The sequence below is a fragment of the Acanthopagrus latus genome, chromosome 15 (genome assembly GCF_904848185.1).
Source record: "Acanthopagrus latus isolate v.2019 chromosome 15, fAcaLat1.1, whole genome shotgun sequence".
NCBI lineage: Eukaryota > Metazoa > Chordata > Actinopteri > Spariformes > Sparidae > Acanthopagrus > Acanthopagrus latus.
In genome coordinates this window covers 6,650,457-6,667,930 of record NC_051053.1, presented here as the reverse complement: position 1 = coordinate 6,667,930, position 17,474 = coordinate 6,650,457, and positions in this window count along the sequence as shown.

Sequence of the window (17,474 nt, the reverse complement as noted above, 5' to 3'; positions counted from 1 at the left end):
TGGTTTGAATTTTTTACAAGGTTGACTAAAAACCTGGATGCCAGATAAAAGCCTGCGTTTTGGTGCTCGTGTCGCTCCCAAGGACAGGAAACTGGTTTTGATTAGATAAAAAGGACAGAGAAGAAAAATGGGGAGTGAAATCACTTTGATGGGTCTATTTCTGGGTGAAGCTCTTATCTTGACATCATGAGTCATGACATATGCTGAAATTAGTCCCTTTCTCCATCACTGTGACACTTCCCGAGGTATGCTCGGATCACACATTCCTGGCAGAGGCTCTCGAGTGCACACGGAGGCTTGTAAACAGGCACAAATGCGTCCACAAAGACGACGCAGCATCCAACGCTTATGAATGGAAACTGAATCCAAGAATACGACAGAGGAGCTCTAACAAAATGAGAATTATGCAGAACTAATATTATTTGCCAGGATCCTGCTGCTTGCCCCAGATTGCTTGAAAAGATGCGTATCTAATCACACACTGGCACAGATTCCTGTGGGGTGCGTATTTATATTCGCATTCACGTGCTCTCCTATGCATGTGAATCTGTGTGTGTTTTCTCCTCAAGGCTGTAAGTGGCACATACACACACATATATTACACACTCACCACAACAGTAAACCTAAGCCTGAGGAACTTATTCAGTGGATGCAACTCATAATCAGTGCTTATGTGCATTAGGTGGTCCTAATTTAATGAGGCTAAAATCATGAGGTTGTGATGATAGTATTTAGATAGCGGTGGGCTACATGTAGTACATAGTTAACAATGTGAAAACGTTGCAGTTTCGTTAGGCGCCAGAGCTGCTTGGTCAGGTTTAAGGCAAGATCATACCTTAGGTTAAAATAACTTTGTTTAGTCATGTAGCGTAATGCCCTTAAGTATGTTAACTCACAAAAAATAGATAGCTGACCTACACATAAAGCCCCCAAAACCCATGTTGTAGCTGTAAAGGCTAACTTGTTTTCCTTGGGAGGGTAGTCCAGCAATGTCTGTAAAACTTAGCACAACTTTTACTTTTGTTTTACCTTTGCTCATGGACCACATTTCATATAATCCATCCAACAGCTCTTGAGATAGTAGTATGACAAAAGGTTGTAGCACACAGTGCGTATGGGAAGGGTTGTGATATATTCACAAGGCTGTCACAGAAATGCATATTTGGTTATACGGTGTGTCAACTGAAATAGGAAAGATTTTGGGTCTTGGCATCGGGTTGATTGTCTTTTGGGTTACCAGCGGATGTTCGCAAACTGAAGAAAATTACTGGGTTGTCACATTCGAACGTCCATCATGGCTGAACATGTGCATTCCTATTCATATTGAGAATGTAATGAAAGAAGAAGCCTTCTTATTACATCTCATCCCACACTTCCAGTGTCTGAATCTGCAATTCAGCAGAAAATAATAACTTTGCCACAGCCTTAAATTATCATAATGACCCAAAGCACTGTACAGCCACACACACACACACACACACACACACACACACACACACACACACACACACACACACAGACACACACAGCACACAAATATTGCCTTTTTCACGTTTCAAACTTCATGAAATATTTATTTCTGCAAAACATTCTTGGTTTCAGCTTCTCTCCAAAACTGCCAGTTTCTATTTGAAGCTTGTGCTGTGAAATGTTGAAGATGGGGATACTGACCCTGCAATGAAGAGTGAAAAAAGGGCAAAAGAAAACAGTGATTATTACTGTGGGTTCTCTGCTCTTTATGTTCTCAGACGTGCAGTGTTAAGGTAGCATTAAACACTTTGTCAGTGTTTTTTCGTTCATGTGGTTTTTACTGGTCAGGTCACACCTGTGCTGCGGAAGAGAGTTCATCTGACCAGTTCTGAGTATGGACAAAAATAAAGATGATAACCTCTACGGCATGTTGATCTACGGCATGTTTGATTAAAGAAAACAACTGTGAGAGAAGCATATTGCGACACACATTGACGTTTTTTGTTCGGCAATGAGCTCTAGTGGCTGGAGTCATTATTAAGGCTGCAAAGGAGGAAGTAAGGAGAAGTAGTATAAAGTCTGCACAGGGAGGTTTAAGAGGTGAGAGATGGACAGTTTGGTTAAAATTGAAAACTTTCATGCAGGATCGTGAGTTAATTTAATTCACAAGTGTAATTAAGTTATATTGTGTACATAATTACATTACATAATGTAATGAGTAATGTATGTAATGTACCTTAAGTTACAAGTAGCATAGTTTTTTTTTTAGTGTTTTTTTTACCCAAACAACAATGTTTTCCTGAACCTAATTAAGTAGTTTTAGTGCCTGAACTTAAACAAACAGGAACTGCACAATCAATGTTACCAGTACACCACAGCCTCATGTCATTATGGGAGTGACTACCAGTCATTTTGGTATGAGGATGTGCTGTGCAGACAGGATCATTACTACTAATTGTGAATCCTGTCTCAGATGTAATATCTGTCAAACTTTTCTTTTTATCACAGAGTTCAGCCCTTTCACAAACAAGAAAACCACTAAACCACCACATGTTGCTAGATTTCCCTTTTAATATATACATTTTTGAAGACTTGCATTTGTGCATTTCTGTGCAGGAAACTTTGTGAACTAAATCCACATGAGCTCATGGACATGATGAGACCATTGTATTCCTTTTGATTGGTATCAGTTTGTCTGTGACCATGTCAAACATCACATCCCAGATGCATTCAACCTGTTACAAAGAACAGAGGAGAGACACTGGTGGTATGTACAGTATCTGTATGCCGTATGTGTGCGTTTGCTCAAATGCGTGCAAGAGGGTTACATCTTCTGATGAGATAACAAGAAATGAATGCGCTGTAATCTCACATCCACCGCAGTAACACAAATTGTCTGCTTGTCTTGAGAAGTCTTCGTGTGTGACTGTGCCATCCTGGTATGCTGACCTGTCCGTCTTCTCGGCAATCAAATGGGAGCTGAAAAGAGCAGATTGTGTTTCCTGGGAGATATGCATTCCTAGAGCAGACAGTCTAAATGATCCTCTGCTGGTGAGATGTGAGCACTGGAGCATATTTGTTTATGTAGTACAGCTTGTATGTGTCATACAGTGCCATCGGCGTCTACTTTAGCAAGCACATGCTACCTGTAGACGAGAGTGATGCATGAGATTTGTGTTCATGCATGCCGTGTTTTCTATCTCCAAAGTCGTCCGGGCAGGGTGCCACTGCAAACACCCTTCTCCTATTGACTTAACCACAAGTCGAGAATCTCTCACACACACAACTACGCGGATACTGTCAGAGGAGCGCACTGAAAGAGATCTTGTTCTCTTCCAACATGACAGGAAATGAGAACTCTCAAACCAAAATAAAATATATTAACTTGGAATCTTTAAAAGCAAATAAACATCTCCTCAAATGCCTTCCAACATTTTGGAGTCTGAAGTCGAGCTAAATAAAACCCCACATGTCATCTTTTTCGGCGGGTCTGCGCCTGGAAGTGTCTGCACACACATCCTCCATCTTCCGTGAGCGCAGACTGGGTTATTTGGCGTGTGTTTGTGCATCTGTGAGGCCTGTCAACAGTTGGCCTGGACCTGCAGGAATGCTGATCAGTTGCTCTTGCTGGCAATCCAAATCTGAGGTGAAGACTTTTCACGGTTTGAGCCAGCGGATGTTACCGTATACGATATCAGTGTTATCCAGTTTACTGTAGCGCACCAGCGGGGATATTCAGTTTGCACGACACACAAAGCGAACCGAATATTTCACCTCACACGTCACTGCGGGAGCAAAACTCAGAGGAGAAATGGCAGGAAGGCGTTTGGTGGAAAATAATCTGCCCATACCGACTGAAGCGCGATATTTGAAGCCTCAAAAAAGACAGGAGTGGGTGAAAAAGATGGATAAATGTTAAGAATGACAGAAGCTAATTATAGGCTTTTCAAAAGTGAAAGAGATACCTGCAGAGCGGAAGAAGACCTGCGTTTAGGAGTTACATAAAAGCAGGAACAATGAGCAATTGAGTTTGTTCTTTCTGAGGAATAACAGGGAAGAGTTGGCTTCCAGATAAACCAAAGAGTTCTCGGACTGTTCCTTATTATGTCTTACACGGGCCAAAACACAATCAGAGGTAATAAATAATTTCCGCTTCGTAATAATCCACATATGATTGCGTGGCTGCTCTCCAGCGACTGCGGAAAAGTGGAACAAAAAGGCACTCGCAGTCATGAAAGGGACAAAACCAACTGAGATGTGTATTAATCCAGCTGTATAGAAATATGCATTCATTCCAAGCCAGGCTAACTATAATGCAATTGAATGGGACAGCTGGTAGGGCAGAGCGACGTGCCGGAGGCAAAGCAGATCTTCCCTCTAATAAATTTCAGATCAAGGGAGAGACATCAGCAGGATTTAGCTCCTCTGAGCTATCACAGGCAGGGGTTGCAAAGGAGGAGAGGGAAAAAAGAGAGGGGGAGGGGGAGAAAGAGAGATAAAAACAGAATATAGAAAGACAGAGCGGATGCGATTTGCCCGCATGAAATCCCCAGGGAGAGACAATATTGTTAATTTAGCAGCGAGGACGATAATAACACGGAGAAAATAAGATTCCCCGCCGCTAGCTTGAGGGAGTTTGTGCTCCAGGAGGGACTGGCATCATGCAGATTTTGCAGAAATAAATAAAGTTGATTAGGCGTGAAAATGAGTGCTTTTGTCATGAACTGACCCCAGTTATGAGCACAGAAATATGTTGGTCACTGCAGCCTGAAGGCATGATTTACAAGCTTGGCATTCTGGCTCTATTATGACAAATGAGAAGCGATGGTTACGACTCTATATTTTTGATCAAGACTGACACCAACACTTCATCTTGTTCCCACTGTAAAGTGCCACCCGTTTTTTATTCTTGCGGCCCCATCGCAGGCTTCTCACTGTCTTACTGAATAATAATATTCTCAACTGTGCGCTGTGGTGACAACTGTGGACCTTCAGCATACCCACTGCCAGAGGGAAGGGGGATGAGAGAAACGAGATGAGCCAACAGATTCCTGCCTGGATGGTTCACATGCACGCCGCTGCACTGCCATATAAAGACACATTCAGCTTTGTTTAAAGAGACACACAAAAGAGAGAAGCCGTCCCCTCCCCACTGAACACACACAATGTTGACATTCAAGTCTTGGCTCATCGTTATTCAGTGTTTATCCAGCTTTAATCTGGTGCTTTGTAAAATCATGAAGCTAGATTTGTAAACAAGCTTACAGTACAGAGGGAGCCCAAATCCACAGGGCTCCTTTTCCTGCGTTAGGTTCCACTCAAACGGCGAACTCGCCGTGGCTGCAGAGACGTCAAAACATCGTGGCAGTTTGCGAGGCTGTCACAAAAAACGTCATCTACAGGATTCATGTACTCCACTTCAAATTGTTTTATGTAACTTTCAGCACGACTTCCTTTCACAAACGCACCATGTGGGGGGCTGGAGGGTCCACAAGAGTCCACATCCAGTGTTTGGTATGGTTTAAGGCTCTTTCATGCTTAATGACAACCATAAAAAAGGAGGAAGACGTGTGAGTAATGTCAGACATCCAAAAGCGACATTCGTCGTCAGTTTTTCTTAACCGTATTCTCAGTTAGGAGACTTCTGCATCCACACGTGGCGATGTGTTTAATGACCTCAAAGACTGCTGCAAATGCATTGTGGTTGTGGCTGTGAAAAGATATTTTTCAGTTCACGAAAAAGTCACTTTGGTTACAGAGACTCAAAGTTAGAAACAATTGTAATTTATATGTATTAATCACCTTTTTATTGGTCGTATGCGAGAGAATTGTAACATGGCGTGAAACACGAGACTCTCCCTCTCGGTTGCCTATACAAGCCTGTGGAGAATTTGCTGAAGCCGTTTAAGGCTGCTGGATTTTGACAGACAATATTTTACGCACAAGTGTCTCGAGTGTCTCGTCTCTGCGCCTCACTCAGCTCGGCTAACAGAGAGCAACAGTAGCTAACGATAATTTAGAAATGGAGCCCACTAACATAAACTGAAGACAGGCCAAGCACAACACAAAAGTTCACAGAGCCCCTTAAAGGTTGAGGACGAATTGTGATTTCTGCTATATGTTAATAAAAATCTGCTCATGAAATACAGATGAAATTTATGACTTAAGTTCATGGACACACGTTTTCAACTTGTCCTGCGTTACAAACATATGGAAATTCATGCCCATGGACACGCATCCTGTGGTTTAAATTTCGTCTCGTTGGCAGGGACAATGCAATTCTTTTTTTTTTTTTCTCTTGCGGCTTTGTTCAGAACAGGTCTGAGGTGGACACATGTGGAAAGGCTTTTATAGCAGAGGAAACATCCCAGTCTGCTGCTGCACTGAGACACACATATCTTCCCTCTGAGCTAGTGGAACTCACAGCACGCTTACATACGTACACGCCTGGTTTATTGCCATGGTTTCGCTCACCTTCACGCCTGCTACTGTGTCTTGTAAAAAAAAAAAAAAACACACTCCCAAAAATAAAAGTTATTACCGAGGCATGAGGGGGTTTTTCCTTTTGAAAATAGTTCCCATCGCAGTGGAAATACATTTATGAATAATCAATGAGTTACGTTTTCAGAGAAACATTCAGTGGGGTGTTACTCATACAGTATTTCAGTCTTCACACGATTTCTGGCGGTGTTTGATTTGAGCCACAAGATCTGAAATGAAAGCTTCGTGTCTGCTCTGTCCTTGCTCCTGCTTGATCGAAACACCAACGTCCCTCAGAGCTGAACATCAAAGCTGCCATGCATGATTATTAAACAGCAGCCACGGGCTCGCATGAAGCCACATTGATGGCTGTAATGTCGGTGATGTGATTTCATGCTTTGGCAGGGGGATCCTCGAGCCTGCAAGATCTAATTGAGGCTTCAGCTACATTTGCCTTCCTGCCTTTTATAGGGATAGTGTCGGTGAAATCTGCCTCTCATTTACAAAGCCGCGCTATCTCGGGAAGCTGCTGTGTTCAAATGATTCTTGTTGGGTTGTTTTTAATTTCTGTGCCGTCTGTTCTGGATTGGGAGGGCTGAGATTTAAAATAGCGGGACAAAAGAAATCAGACTGATTGTGAAGAATGATTTGTGAAACGCAGCACCACAAAATATGGTTACTTTATCAATTATGATTTGTTTGCACATCTATTTTTTTTTTTTACTTTACAGATTAAAAGCAGATTTCTAATCATCTACATCTATGATTTACTACCTGCTGGTTACACGCCGCACTATTGATTATGATGACAGGAAGTGGGAAAATTATGCAGACACACATGCAGCTCCGCTCACAGTGAAGTGAAAAACACGACAGGAAAAAGAGGCCCTCACTCCAGTAATGAAGAGAGAGCGTCCTGCCAGGAGGCAGATGACGCTGCATTAGTCTTCACTGCCTGGAAGGAGGGATGGGGGAGAGAGGGAGAGGGAGAAAGAGAGAGAAGACTCTCTGTTCTCCTTACATAATAGGTGATTTTAAGTGTACTGAGACTCCCGTGTCCACTCCATCTTGAGTGAACGCTGGGGTGAGCAGAGGACACAAAAAGCCGAAATAAAAGAGTTCTCACTCAGTCGATGACAGTCGAGGCTTTTACACATTTTGTGTATACACAGCGCTCCTGTGCTGGTATGGTGCTCTGAAAATATTGGCAGCATACCCGCAGCACACAGCGAGACACCAGACACAAAAGGTTGACTTGTTAAACATACAGAATTTATGAGCTTTCAGGACTTTGCGCAGTAAAGCCCCGTCAGTGATACTGACAGCAACGAGCGTGAAAGCTCTTGGACTGAGCCCCATGATAGAGTGCTCTGTAATGTAGTGGAGTGTAATGATACCACCACCAGCACCCGTCCCACTGAGAGAAGAAAAATGAGCCTGTCAGGCAGGGAAAGAAAAGAAAAAGACAGAAGAAGAAGAAGAAAAAAAAAACATATCCCCCCACAAAGTTCTGATGTGCTGTTTGGCTGTAGATCAGCTTTTGGCAGCCAAGTCTCGGCGCAGATTAAAATGCACTTATTTCATCAAACACCCAGCGAAGCAGGCTGCCAGTTGTGCGACTTGCTGTTTGTTTCCAGGGTGGAAGGATCCAGGTCTGTTCCGATGAGGGGCTGAGAGATTGTCAGTGCGACGAAAAACACCAGGTGTGCAGCTGGTTGACCAGAAGACATTTTTTTTTTGTCATGGTAATGGTCCTTAACTCTCACAAAATGAGCCACGTAATTACAAGCAATCAGATTCCTGAGAAATAGACTATTGCATGTCTCCTGCATTGAAACTGACAGTAACATCACCCGCACCATATGAAAATGACTGTAATCATAAATGAAAGTGAGGGTTCGGGCGGCACGCCAAGTGTGCCTTGTTGTAGCCCACAGTGAGCGCATGAATTTCAGGCTGTCGGGAAGCTCAGTCCGTGCTGTGGCTGAAGTACAGAGCGGGCTGCTGGAGTCTATAGTAGAAGGTAAGATGAAGCATGCCAGTTTCCTGCCTTCAGATGGCTGAGCAGATGGCGGAGTCCTGAGGGCCGATGAAACAGCCTGTCATCCAACTCTCCATCAGCAGCACTCAATTCCTCGTCATTTATAGCAGGTATGATTTAGCGGCGCTATCACTGATGCAGGGTGTTCTCTAGTTAAAAATAACAAAAACATGTGGGATAAAGATCGAGGCGTTATCGTTACTTGTAATTTACTTGAATATTTCCATTTCCTGTTACTTTATACCTACCTTCCACTACATCTTCCAGGCAGATATTGTACTTTTTTATCAAACCAAAGTATAAGTAATTGCGTTGCAATGCATTTTAGCCTGACAGGTTGAGGAGAATAACTCCTACTATCATACAGATTTGTGGTAACTTATTTACCTTTATTGTGTGATTTGAACAATGTTTACAATGTCAGTAAAGGAGTCACATGTTGTAATTTTGTCAGCTGCATTCTGCACCACAGCCAAATGAATTGATTTTAACGGCAGTCAGATAAAAACAACAACAACAAAAACTCCTATTTCAGTAATGAGAAAAACGCTGAATATTGGATCTGTAATCAGCCAGGTGGGCAACTGGTCGACTCGTGGTATACAGCAGGGGTCACCAACTACATTTGTCGGAGGGCCAGAATTTTACTGGACACTCACCTTGGGGGCCGGACCCCCAAAAAATTGAAATAAAAATATAATTTTGGCATAAAATTATCACTTAATGTTTATTTGTTTATATTTTTTCATTTCATTACAAAACTGAAGGCATTTTTAGCCTTTATGAGTCAGGCTCCTATCACTTGTACCACAGTCAACCACCAGGAGTGATAGAGATACTTTGTCTCAATTCAAGTAAACTTTATTTATAGAGCACTTGAAAAACAAACAGATGAAACAAAGTATCGATATAGGGCTGTCGTCCCTGGCTTCAGCGCTAATACAGTTTCAGTTAGTGGAAGGAAAAGGCCTCTTAACACAGGTAGGCTAAAATGGCACTCTCAAAGGCCATGAAACGAAAAGTTGACGCGGAAAACAGATCCTTTAATGACGAATGGACTGAAAAGTACGCATTTATCATGCCAACCTTCAGAAATCCGTTACCTGTGTGCCTCATTTGCAACGAAACTGTTGCTGTTGCAAAAGAATATAATCTGCGCCGTCACCACAACACTAAACACACAAATTTCAAGGATTCATATCCTGAGCAGTCAGAGGCCCGAAAGAGAAAAATTGCCACATTGAAATCTGCGTACTCCTGTGCAAGTGGCATTATTACTCGAGCTTTAACTGATCAAGAGAGAGCAACGTGTGCATCAATGCAGGCTGCCTGGGTGCTTTGCAAACATAATCGACCTTTCACAGAAAGTGAGGTTTTCAAGGAGTGCATGGTCACAGTTCTGGAGGAACTTGCCCCCGACAAATCCATGGACAGAATTATTGCAGCTGTCAAACAAATACCTCTCTCTGCTTCAACTGCCGCGCGTCGTGTACACGTCTTGGCAGAGCATGTCCAGCAAGTTGTCATTGAAGGGATCAAGGAAGCCAAATACATTTCGTTGGCCATTGATGAATCCACGGACAATACGGATATCTCACAGTTGTGCGTTTTTGTCAGATTCTTTGATGGCAAAGATTTCCGAGAGGAGCTGCTGGCATTGCTTCCGCTGGAGGACAACACCACTGCTGACATCATCTTCGGAAAACTGGAGGATTTTTTTAAAAGTCATGGATTGTCCTTTGATAAAATCAACCTGATAGTGACAGATGGAGCACCTGCTATGATTGGCAAAAACAAGGGTCTGGTGAGCAGAATAAAGACTGTCGCTCCTAAAACTAACGCGCTTCACTGCATTATCCATCAAAGTGTGCTGTGCGCAAAGCTAAGTGGGGAGCTCAAAGAGGTGATGGAGAAAACAATGAAAATTATCAACCACATCAGAGGAACCTCAAGCACACAGCATCGCCTGTTCCGCAAATTTGTGCTCGAATCCGAGGCTTCTCATGATGACCTGTTACTCCACAATGACGTGCGCTGGCTCAGTAAGGGCAAAGCACTGGAGCGCTTCGTTGAACTCAGTGCCCAGGTAGTGGAGTTTTTGAAACAAAGCAAAGCAAAAGCGGCAGCTGACCATCTCCGCACCATGCAGGACAGCGAATATATGTCCAACGTTGCATTTTTGACAGACATTTTCTCGCATTTGAATGCACTTAATCTCCAGCTGCAAGGAAGAGAGAAATCAGTGGTGGATCTGGTGGAAAAACTCGATGCGTTTGGGAACAAACTTGACCTTTTTAACGCAGATTTGTTGTCGGGGAGGCTGTTGCATTTCAGCACACTGAAGAAGGTGGGACAAAGCCACGTAACAGACAGGATGAAGAAATTCATCACACAATTAAAAGACAACTTCTCCTCCAGGTTCGATGACTTTTTAATTCCCAGGGATGTCATTGGATTTGTGCGTGATCCTTTCAGCATCAACCCAAGTGGAGAATTCTCCACAAACGCAGTGAAAATGATGTCTTTGGACGAAGCGGCCATTCAGAGCGAGCTGGCTGAAATCCAGGCCGCCGGGGACCTGAAGGCTGCTCTCCGTGGTGCTGAAAACCTGGGCGCATTTTGGTTGTCCTGTCCCGAGGAGTATGGTACATTGAAGACGCTGGCTATGTATGTGCTCACCATGTTCGGTTCGACGTACACCTGTGAGGCTGCGTTCTCCAAAATGAACAACATAAAAACACATGAGAGGAACCGGCTGTCACACCAGTCCTTGGAGGACTCTTTGCGCATAAGTCTGACAGCGGCCAAGCCTGATGTAAAAAAGTTGGTGTCAGAGGGGAAATGTAATTTTAGCCATTGAGCAGTGTGAGTAACCTATTTCAGCCTTGTGATTTGAAATCGCTATAGCCCACTTAACGTTTTATTTGATGTGCAAACATTATTTGTAACCTGTTTTTGTTCGGATACCAGGTTAGTATTTATTTACCATGCTATTTTAAGTTATGCCAGCCAGTTGGTTTTCTCTCCTTTTTTTGTACGGAGAAGTCTGGTTTGAAGTTTGTTGAGACTTTGAAATAAAAACCAAACGTTAAGTAGGGGGCATAAGGAAAAGTTATGTGTGGAAAATAACAAGAACTGTGTGAAACAATAAATGTAAAAAAAAAAAAAAGTGGAGCGAGTTTGTCCTCATTTCGGAATAAAGCCTAAATAGAGTCATAATTGGTGGGGATTACTGATAGTTAAGAGTCTCAGTCGTTGTTGCTATTTTCAGTTGCTTTAATAGTGTGGACCACATGATATATTCTCCTCTTTTTTTTTTCTCCTCACAATTTTCGAATCCAGTCGCGGGCCGGATTGAACGGTTCGGCGGGCCGGATTCGGCCCGCGGGCCGCCAGTTGATGATCACTGGTATACAGCATTGTTAGTTGCAGCCCTCTGGTGGGAGTGAAGGCACTGCAGGTGGGCCACGAGAGGTCACTTCTAATATATAAGTAAAAAGTATTTGTTCAGTTTGTTCATGTTCAGTAAATAAGCTTTTAAGAAATGACCATAATATATTTATGATTTTATATCTACGTTTAAAAAGTAATCAGAACTGACAGGACAAACATATTTATCTGCCTGCTCTGCTCATGTTGTCTGTTTCCATGCCACCCTTAATCTGCACCCAGTGGTGGAGATCAGGGTCAGTAGGTGGCACAAATCAAGGAGGAAGAGCAACATTATTTGACTGAAAAACAGACATTGACACAACAGTGTACAGTGAAAGATTTTCTGATTTGAAATTGTCATTCTTAAGTTTGGGAAGTCTGCTAATAAATTCAGACCTGCCTGTAAAGATACTGCATGTACAGTCTGTTTGACTTTTATTCGAACTTTTGGGAACTTTAAGTTGTGCCGAATTCTGACAGGGTGAAATAAGTCACTTCCATTATCACAAAGGTATGGAGCATATTTAGCATTTTTGAAAGAGCAGTTGCTCATATTTAGGGTCCTTGAAGCAACAAAGGTCAGTCAGGGGCCAAAGATCAACCGTCTCCACTGTGCCCTCTTGTGGACATCCACAGACTTAAGGGAAGGTGATGAAAATTGAAGAAGTTGAAAAAAAGACCAACAGGATGCAGAGAAAGCAGGTTTATCCATTTTCCTTCAAGTAACACTAATATGTAAAGCCGTGGTTTGGGTGTTTGTTAAATCAATAGCTCAGATAAAGAGAAACATAATCAGAGGTGGATTATCCGATACGCAACATCTGTGACTCTTTTCTTCCACGCATCAGTGTTTGGGAAATGAGCGACATGAAAAGAACAGAACTTGAGACTTATAACGGAAAGAACAGAAGGGCTCGTATTATTCTATCATCTGGGAGAAAAGAAGAAAAAAAAAACACAGAAGGAACCCAATATTTCCAACAGGATTGTTTTTGCCTGTTTTCAATAAACCGCCATCTCCTGTTTCAGCGCCACAATTAATGTTTTAATGATTCGATCAAAACATACATTTCGACCAGTTTGGAGGGAAACCGTGCCTCGGCTCTGAGCGTGTGAGCCAAGAATACTGAATACTTTGTTTGAGCAGTCAGCACATTGGTGTTATCAAACTTCTTCTGAAGAGCGAGCCGGGAGAGTTCGGTTCTGTTGCACGCCAGCATGGAGGATGAAGGAAACAACAGACAGAGACTCATCCTCAACCCGAGGTGACGAGCACAGCAACAGCTTGCAGGCTTATTTAAAAAAAAAAAAAAAATCAAATTATGAACAGGGGCTGCACTCTCTGTTGGGAGGTGAGAGCGAGGCTTGGTTACACACACACACACACACACACACACGAGGTTTGTTTTATCACAGGTACTTGGAAGCGGCCACACAGAACCATGCCTGCTTCTTCCCAGAACTGCTGGCTGCTTTATTCGAGCTTAATCGGAGGAGCTGAAGAGTGTGCGAAAGAGAGACAGCAGAGACGGACATCTGCAGTAACTTCACTCGTTATTTATCATTAAAAATCTCTTTAGACGCAAGAATCATCTCCCAGAGCTTCTCTCCTAATCATACGAACATCATTTCTCACAAACGCAGGGACGCGTGATGCAGGGAAACGGACAGAGAGACCAGAGCAGCGACAGAAAGAGGATAATAACTTCAGCGTGTTCTGACTGTCTCTTCTCCTCTCTCCCCGGAGTGTGATTTAGAGGGATATTCTTCTTCTCCCTTGTTTCCCTACATGAGCTGCCTCTCTCTCTCTCTCTCTCTCTCTCTCTCTCCCCATCTCCCCAGCCATCTCGCTGTCTTTGCCAGTCTTCTGTTGCTTTGAAGTGCTTTGTGCTCTCCACACTCAGACAGCCTTCCTGCCCCGTGCTAAGTGCTGGCCCGGGCCCTGACAGCGGACAGCCAAACGCAGAAATGCTGCTAATTACGGCAGAGCGTGCATGTGCGCCTGTGTGTGCAGCGCGACCACCGATTCCCCGAGTCTCTCCATGTCTAGTTACACTCTATCACGTCTTCTCCTGTCACCCCCACCCCCACGCTCCTTGGGACTGCTGAATCGTCCGACAAATGTATTTTTATACTCGTATACCCTCTTTCCCACTGGACAGAAAAGCAAGCAGGAACATCTGGCTTTTGTCTTTCAGTGGGAATCGGGATTCATTCCTGGGTAGTCGACTCTGCGGTAGTCAGGGATTTATCAGCTTCAGCTCCAACTGGTAGTGATGGAAACACGACACCTCGGTGGACTCGGCTGAGGTCCTCACCTACTTTTTCCCCGACACGATGCTGTGATGCACGTTTTTTTTTCTCCATTTGTTGAAAACACGTAAAAAGTTGCGAAAAGTAATCACTGTAACATTGTCACTGGCCTCCGTGATGGTTCCTATTGTATTCCCTGTTGATCTGAGTGGTAAAAACTCATCCTCTAACAGTTGGAGGAAGTCACTCGCTTATTTTTGGCATGGTGTTAGTATGTATGGAGGTCCTGAAGGTCAAAATACAATGTTGAGTTTTGATCTTTGTGGTCACAGTAAGTATGCCATTTTTACCTTTTTTTCCCGTAATAGCGTGATTATGATGACACCTCAACCTGGCCATCCGCTGCCAACATCTACCCACCGAGCTACACAGGGTGGCCCCGGACCAGATCACAGAATTTCTTGGCTCAGGTGCCTTTTATCAAGCAGTCATTTTTCCAAACTGTAAGCGTGGGCCTGAATTATTTTTAGAGCCCACCTGGGTCTCAGACTCAGGAAATTACACCTTCTCTTGTTCTCTGACTCAAAGGAACATGAGCTCTGACTGTCCTCCAAACGTCCCATCACCTCCAAACAGTGATGGAGACGAAGTAGCGCACTCGTCAGCCGTGAGCAGAATTCTCTTTGACATTTTTGGGGAGCAGAGGAAGGGAAAAGAGAGGTGAGACCACAGCGGGAGTGAGAGGGCGAGAGCGGGAAAGGAAAGAGAACTCCGTGAGGAGGAGACAGATTTGTGCAATAATGTTTTGGCAGCAGCGTGTCAGAGTCCACATGTTAGAAAAGCTGGTTTGCATTTTACAGGGACAAGAGTGGCAGGATAATGCACAGAAACTGCAGGATGGTTCGACTGTGGGAGCCAAAAGCACGGACTCGTACCGAGATCTTAATAAATTAGTCTGGGATCTTGAGGAATATGAAAAGAGGTTAGTGAATGTGGTTCTGTAGCTGTGTAGGGGTTCGTATCGTGCCAAGATTCCACTTTTAAAAGGTCTGCAGTGAACTCAGGAGTTTTTATGGAGGGGAGCGTCTGGTTTCCAGCAGCGATGATCGATCTGATCGATGAAGTTTTCCAGACATTTCAGTCAGAATCGAATAATCTCTCTGCGGCAATGCAAGACGGGAAAAGAACTAAAACCGTATTTATTTCTGTAGTTCCTCCAGGCTGGGAAATTGTACCCTTAATTTATTAACGGGTGTATTTGTGCCTGAACATATGAAATCGCAGACAGGACAATGTGGTTATTGTTTGTTCAGAGCTCCACAGCACCATGTTTTATATACTGTATCCAATGGAAACAATTAGTGCTATAACAAAACCATACATACAGGATGACAGCAGTCAGGTTCAGGAAGGAAGGAGGAAGGAGTTGTTTTTTTGGGGGGGGAATTATGACTCTCAAACGGCACAAAGCGTAACCAGACTGCAGCAACAATCAGCGCAGTGACTTTGGGAGATGAACGTGAGGACAGAGACAGTCACGGAAGGATGGAGTCCGGGCTGAAGGTGAAGAGACAGAGACAGAGACACAGAACGAGCGTCTGTCAGCGGCACCCAGTGTGGACCTGAATATATGGAGGGAGGAGAACAGCTGCCTCGTGACTCAGAGCCTGCCGTCACGAGAGGGACACTTGTACTGTCACCGAAGAGAAGGAAGAGAATGAGAGAAAAGACCCAAAGGACACAGCGTCTAACAGCTTTTCTCTGTAGTAGATGAAACTGAAACCGCTCCCCCATCTGGATGGATTTAGATTAATTACAGTAAGCACCAAGTTTAGCTTGCTAATCTAAAATGACACGGCACAGAGAGAGAAAAAAGAGAGAGGGAGAAACTCTTAAACTCTTTGTCTGGGAAATGCCAACAGTGCCACAATAGAAGCTTTACTGTAATTCCATCCAAAAACAACGTATATTGTATGATCTTTGGCGCGTCGGAGAGTCTCTTTCTGCTGTAGAGGGAACCCACAGCTGCTCAGGTTGTCTTCTCACCCCACTGACACAGGTCTGTTTACAACCACACACATCTGAGCCTGCAGCTCTGGCCCTGCATCCACTCACACACCTTCAAGAGGCTCCGTGGTGACTTTCATGACTGTATAGGCTCCGGGACAGGACATCGTACAGTGTGCGTCATTTAGGTCATGTCACACTTTCCTGCCAAGCTAAATTGTTGGGTTTTTTTTTTTTTTTTTTTTACATTCTAGGTGGTCAGCCTTTGTGTTCCCTGCTTATTCAGGTCACCCACAGCAGAGCTCGAAATGAGTAGGGGGGGAGAGGAAAATCTTAGCGTGTCTGTTTATATGTGTGCCCACAAATCATACCCTGACAGACTGAAACACATGGGACAATACAGTGTAAAGCCATTGCTACCAACATTATTAAATGTGCCAATATTTGGATGCAAGTGTTTCCAGAAAGTTTTGTTAAGCAACAATTCGTCAGCTGGGTCAAGAAGAAATGTACTGAAATGAACTTTAATGTAAAATGCTGATTACTGTACTTCATAAAGACAGATCCAATGCAGATTAAGTTCCTCAAGCACAAAGGTAATGACTAACACAAACAGGAAGGGTAATGTTTAAATTTAGACAACAAACCTTTGGAGTGAAGGTTTAGCAGTGCATGTACGAGGTAAAATGTCTTGCTCTTCAATTCGGCGGCCATGTCAACATGTTCGAGGAGACACACAGCTCGCATGTGTCTCAGGCGCAGTTACGCGCAGTTTTCTGCACAAATACACCTGAAAGCGATCTGTGGATCGTTGTATTGAGATCAAACCAGCATTTTGCTACAATTTTCATGTCTAGTCATGTATCTGTAAAGTATGTAGCAGACATGATAGAATAAACACAGGTGACGGGCAGTATATTTTCATTTTACATTTACATTTAGGACATTTAGCAGACACTTTTTTCCAAAGTGACTAACGGTTACCCATGCATACATGGCGCTGACACACTGATGGCGGTGGCTGCCACGCAAGGTGCTGACCAGCACATCAGGAGCAGTTTGAGTTTCAGTATCAGTACTGCCCAAGGACACTATGACATGCCAACCAGGGGAATCGAACCAGTGCACCCTCTTTTCTATGCAATGCTCACGCAGGATATGTGTCCAAGCCGTAACTGTTTGTTTTTTTTATTGCCCACATGGGGGCAGCAGAGACAAGTTGTGAGCATATCAGTGACATATCATCACCTTCAAGGTGATATGGAATTTGTGAGCAAAGGGTTGTGTTTCT